At 41.6% G+C, this 6355-nt stretch overlaps 1 non-coding gene across 1 annotated transcript; it reads right to left on the bottom strand.

Moving 5' to 3' along the window:
* Nucleotides 1-5651: 5651 nt before the first annotated feature.
* Nucleotides 5652-5758, bottom strand: LOC116144462. Its single transcript, XR_004130259.1, has one exon. It is a non-coding gene; the product is annotated as a small nucleolar RNA R71 (small nucleolar RNA).
* Between the last annotated feature and the right edge of the window lie 597 nt (nt 5759-6355).

A 6355-nucleotide genomic window follows, 5' to 3' on the forward strand; every position in this document is an offset into this window, starting at 1 on the left:
GTCGCGTAAAAATGGTCGTACCCAAGGACAATGATCATCATGGAATCTAAGCTGAACACCAGACCACTCAAGAATACCATAGATCCTCGTGTCCATAAACAAAAGCCCACAGCAGGGCCGACAGAAGAATTACGAGAGATAAGGGTCAGCGACAAAGACCCAACTCGTGTATTGAAGGTCAACAATGGCTTGAGCGACGAGGTGACCAATAATCTGGAGAGCTTCCTAAAGAAAAACTTTGACTTGTTCGCGGGGGTGCATGCGGGCATGGTAGGGATCAGCCCCAAGATAATGTGTCACATGTTGAACCGCGATCCTCAAACTCGATCGATAAGGCAAAACAGAAGACTATAGATGCAAAGTGCTCCAAGGCGCTCGAGGATGAAGTCGATAAACTCCTGAACATCAACTTCATTAGGGAAGTCAAATACCCGGATTAGCTCGCCAACTCGGTCCTGGTCAAAAAGTCGAATGGCAAATGGCAGACTAGCGTCGACTTTATGGATCTAAATAAAGCTTGTCCCAAAGACAGCTTTCCGCTTCCGCAGATTGATCAGCTAGTAGATGCAATAATTGGGAATGAACTACTTAGCTTTATGGATGCATACTCGGGATACAGTCAAATCCCGATGTACAAGCCCGATGAGGAGCATACCTCCTTTATTACTGACCGTAGAATTTATTGTTATAAGGTCATGCCATTCGGACTCAAGAATGCTGGGGTGACTTACCAACGCCTGGTGAACAAGATGTTAGCCAACCAAATTGGCAAGACTATGGAAGTGTACATCAACGACATGCTCGTCAAATCTGAGGTCGCCGAAAGCTATGTTGAGCATTTGAGGCACTTGGACCCAAATGGGAATGTCCTTTTAGGATCTCCGAAAAGCTCGCGCTAGGATTTTTTCACCTGGAATGCCTCGACAGCTAAGCGATAATGCGAGCTTGGAACGCCAAGCACTTACGAAGGTATTACCAATAAGCAGCTCAGGTATCAATGTTCTCTATTCATTGTAAGGTCATTTATAACCAAAGCACTTGATCAATAAAAGAGATATTATTCAGTATCTTATTTGTTCATAACTAAAGCCTTTAGTTCATTAGCATTTAATTACCAATCCATAAATCGCGACCTAAGCGATGATATCCCAAAAATAAAACTCGGAGTCAAGAGTCCAAGAAAGGCAGCTTATATTGAAAAAGCCATGCCAAAATCCAACTCTTTAAGGATGAAATATCCTAAATCGACAAAGTTAAACTTGAAAAAATTCAAGAAAAAACACGTCGAGGCAAATTGGCCTCAAACCAGCAATAAAAAAAAAAAAAAAAAACTCGAAAAGGACGATAAGTCCGAAATTGAAGTTGATTGGCGCATAAGATTTTCTCTCATAAATCCGAAAAAGCTCCTCAAGAAGAGAGCTAAGCATGACTTAGAGCAAATTTTGATTTTATATTACAAGTCTAACTAGGACGATGAAATGACTCCGTAGAAATATGATAATTATTGCTCGATGAGGAAATGATAAAAGTTTTCTTATATTGATTGAGTTTGATTACATTCTTCAAAAAAAAGAAGGGGGGGGGGGGGGGGGGGGGGGGGGGGGGGACGTGGCTGAAGATGATGTTTCAGGCAGTTAGGGGAGAAGGAGTTTCATCGTCGACCTGTTCAAGAAGGTCGTCGCCAAGAAGGAGAGATGGCTCATCGATAAAAGGAACGGCGACTTCCTCTCCAAGGTTGGGAGCCTTGGTTAGGGGAAACGTGGCCAAGGGAGTCAGATCCTTGACTTCGATCTGGGGCTCGGCCTCCTCCTCGCCTTTCTTAATTTCCTCTTGACTTTCGCCCTCTTCCTTGGAGTTGTCCGAGTAAACATAGGTCACCCCTCGGGCTTCAACCTTCATCCTCTCAACTTTCTTCTGGTAAGCTCGCAGAAGAAAAAAAAAAGTCGATTGAAGGATGGGTTTCCCATAACTTATGAACAAGGAAGACGGATGTCTCCTAGGCCTGAGCAGTAATGGCCTCGTTCAGCTCCTCAATTTGAAACCTGAGCTGCTTGGCATCAGCTTTGGCCTCTTAGAGACCTACCGCCTCCTGGGCAAGGTTGAGCGAGGACTACTTGAACTTAGCCTCCATGCTCGCAGCAACCTTCTAAGCCGAGGATAGCTCAGTGTTTAGCTTGTTGTTGGCACCTCACTGCTATGCCAACGTTTTTTCAACCTCTGCTACCTTAGCTTTAGCTTTGGCCCAAGCAGCCTCGCTCACATTGAGTTTCTCAAGGAACTCCATTTCCTTGACCTAGAAGGTCACAACTTCCCCCCTAAGCCATTCTAGCTCAACATGTTTCGCCTCCTTCTCTTTCTTTACAAGCTCAGCCTTGGCCAGAGTGTCCTCCTTCACTGTCTCTGCCGCCTGCGATCCTCGATGAGTGCCTTCCAAAGTGTCGTAGCACTCATCAGAGAGAAGCTTGCTCGCCAAGACAGCCTAAAGAGAGAATAAAAATGAATCAGCAAAAAGTAAGGATAGCATACGAGTAAAAAAGAAGAGAAGCAAGCTACTGCTACCTTTGTCGTGAAGCTGCATAGCAAGCCCAACATCTCTGTGGGCGCAGCATCCCTAATGGTCACGTAAGTTCACAGGGTGACAGTATCCCTGGTCATTGCAGCCCCAAGGCTAATGTGATTGGGGAGTTGGTCGATCATCTCGTCAACTGCAGCATGGTCTGCCTTGTCCATATTTTTATTTTTTGGCCGGGGTAATCCAGACTTACTCCCCTCGGCAATGCCTATTTTGCCCGCAGGAGCAGACTTCTTCTTGGCCAAGTCCTTGGCCAAGTCCTTGGCCACTACTCTCTGAAGGCCGCCAACATGCATGGCGACCTCTTTGCCAGAGCCACCAATCTGCTCGACCATTTTCTACTTGCCCAAGCCCCCCTAAGGCTTGGTTTCTTTCTTCTTTCCCGAGCCATCATGCTACTCGGATGCTTTATGTTTTCCCGATCCTCTAGTTAGCTCGAACATCTTCTTCGCTGGCACCTTTTAGGGCCCAATAACGCTCTTCCCGCCAACTACCTTAGACGCAGTCATAGGCTTTTTCGCGCTTGGGCTTCCTCCAAGCTCGCTACCAGCACGCTTTGAGCCGACAATGTCCGCAAGAGGTTTCATCACCAAAGCAGCCAGTGCCTTCTTGGCGGCCGTCGGGGCCGCCATCTTCTTAAGGCCCGTGGGTTTTTCGACCCACATCTCTGCAAGGAAAGAGGCAAACAAATTAGCGACCTATTTGCACGGGAAAGTAAACACGAGCAAGTAATAACTTAACCTTTTTCCAAGACCATAAGGAATCTGGCCTCGTCCTGACAAAAGCAGTACGCTTTCAAATGAAGAAGCGTGAGAAGCTCGTTGATGTTGCGTTGGTCGTTAAGAAGATCGCTAAAATGTTGGAGCCTCTGTAAGCTCACAGTCAAAAGGAAATTATGTTTGACATTAACTGCACAAACAAAATAGCTCAGTTACATGGAGCACAAAGCTCAAAAGCAATCCGCGCACACACAAGAAGTCAAAACCTTACTCGCTTCTAATAATCATATTTTACACTATAATTTTTCATTGAATTTTGATAGGATTTATGATGATTTTCATACAATTTGGGCCATAATTGCTACCTAATTCTATTAATTTGTCTTTGCAGGCCTAAACGATGATTTTGAGCATAAATGACATTTTTGAGCATAAATTGTGTAACTTGAGCTTGGAAACTCCGATTGACTTGCATTTAGAAGCTTTGGAAATATAAGAAGAAGAGCTACAACTTTCATGTTTTTGGTTTTTCCTAATTTAGATTGGACAAGGGTGAAAACTTGGCTTGAAGTCGTGAAAAGTACGCTGGGAACTGAAGAAAAATGTCTTTGGACATGCTTCAGTATTTCTGCCATAACTTGAGCTGTAGACCTTGGATTGTGCTTATTCTTGAACTAACAGAAATATAATTTAAAGGGCTACAATTCATATGTTTAACACTTTTCCAGATTCAGAGTCTATCATGCTCAAATTTGGCCCGAAATTCCTCACTGCAGCAAGGAAAAATCTTTGCCGCGGCGAAACCTGCATCAGTTGTAAAAATAAAACAACGCGTTTTGGCTTGCTAGGGCTTCATCCTTAAGTGAGAGAGGTATAAATTAGAGCGAGAAGGAAGAGAAAAAAGGTCTTGGTTCGTCATTTGGAAGGCAGCTCTTGGAAGGAGAAGAGTATTGAAGATTTGGGCTTCAAATTAGAGAAGATTTCTCCATCTTTTGCTTGTTTTTCAATGATGAATCTTGATTCAGTTTGTTTTTGTTATTTTATTTCGTTTTTGAGTATGAACTGAGTTGTTTAGCTAGGGTTTGATGTAACCTTGATACAATGATTCAAATTTATATGAATTGATTTACTTTGAGTTTTAATTTCATGATTGAGTGTTTATCTCTTTGCTTAATGACTTTTGGATGCTTGATCACCATTCAAATGTGTGTTGTTCACAATGAGACTGAGAAGTGATTTGTGATTGTGCCTCTTGGGATAAATACCGTAGATTAAGCAAACGCTAGAGATAGGTTTAGCGATCTATGAAATCTAGATAGAATTCCATAAAGCTTAAAAGACTTTGAACTATTAATCTTCATTTTGTTGGGTGCGGAAGCTTAATAGGGATAAGTAGGGAAATGTAGCCTGAGAAGGTATGTTTTACAACTTAGGGAATTCGATTTTCAATCAAGGAATTAGAACTTGGGTAATAGATTCTATGAATTGGGTTAGCATATCTAGGTGAAATCAACACCCTAGCATTTTTTAGCATTGTTTAATTAGTTAAGTTGTTGGGTTTTGCTTTAATTTCATTATCATTCAGTTATATTTTGTTAATTTGTATTTAGTTTGTTAATTTTCTATCAATCCAATTTATTATTGCTTCAATTAGGACTTAAACTAGAGAAATCGGTCCTTAGTAACACTATCCTCACGGGAACGATACTCACTCATCACTTTATTACTTTGTGCGACTAGTGCACTTGCTACATTTGCATGTTGTAGTTACAACGCATCAAGTTTGTGGCGCCATTGCTGGGGATAGTTGATTATTAATATTTATAGTATCTAGTGTAGTGCTAAATTGAAGCTTTTATTTCATTTCTATAGTTAATCGTAAATATTGTATAGTCTTAAGCTTGAGTTCTTTTCTTTGTAGTTTTTATTTCTATTTTGTAGTTAAGCTTAATTAATTGTTTCTTGTAGTGTTTGTGGAGATCATGGCAGAAGTACATAGAACGTTGATGGATTATGCCATACCAACGGTGCAAGAATGCAATTATGGTATTACAAGGCCACCTGTTGCAGTGAACTTTGAGATTAAGCCGACAATAATTCAGATTATCCAACAGTCGGTCCAATTTGGTGGAAATTCATATGAGGATCCAATTTTGCATATCACTAGCTTTCTGGAGATATGTGACACATTCAAGGTTAATGGAATGACTGATGATGCAATTAGGCTAAGATTGTTCCCATTTTCACTGAGAGATAAAGCGAAAGGATGGCTCATGTCACACCCAGCTGGAACAATCACCACATGGGACAGATTAGCTCAGAAGTTTCTTGCAAAATACTTCCCATTAGAGAAGACAACAAAAATGAGAAACGACATTATCTCTTTCATGCAAGGCAATGATGAGTCACTATATGAAGCTTGGGAGAGATATACAGAGTTGTTAAGGAAATGTCCACATCATGGTCTACCGCTTTGGATACAAGTCCAAACATTTTACAATGGGTTGCTACCAAATATTCAAACTTTGGTAGATGTGGCAGCAGGTGGAGCGTTAAATAACAGGACCCCAGAAGATGCTTATGAATTGCTTGAGGTGATGGCCAACAATAACTACCAAAGACCTAATGGGAGAGCAATGCCGAAGAGAACAATGGGTCTACATGAAGTCGATGTGTTCGCCACCTTATCTGCACAAATTGCATCGATTCAAAGCCAATTGGGAGGTATGAATGTAAATTCTATTCATTCACCTTTTATAACTTATGAATTTTGTGCAGGAAACCATGGGAGTGTGGAATGCCAATATGGAAACCAGTTAGTCTTCTCAACAACCGAGCAAGTGAATTACATGGTTATTCACAAAGGCTGCAAAATGACCCCTTCTCCAACACCTACAATCCTGGTTGGGGGAATCACCCAAATTTGTCCTGGAGCAATCAAAACAATCAATTAAATCAAAGGACAGTGCCAAACCATCAACCAGTGGTGAATCTTCAACCGGTAGAGCAAAGAGTGTCAAAATTGGAAGATATGTTTGAGAAATTCATGCAAGAAACCACAAGT

This window comes from Pistacia vera, unplaced genomic scaffold (genome assembly GCF_008641045.1).
Source record: "Pistacia vera cultivar Batoury unplaced genomic scaffold, PisVer_v2 Contig445, whole genome shotgun sequence".
Lineage (NCBI taxonomy): Eukaryota > Viridiplantae > Streptophyta > Magnoliopsida > Sapindales > Anacardiaceae > Pistacia > Pistacia vera.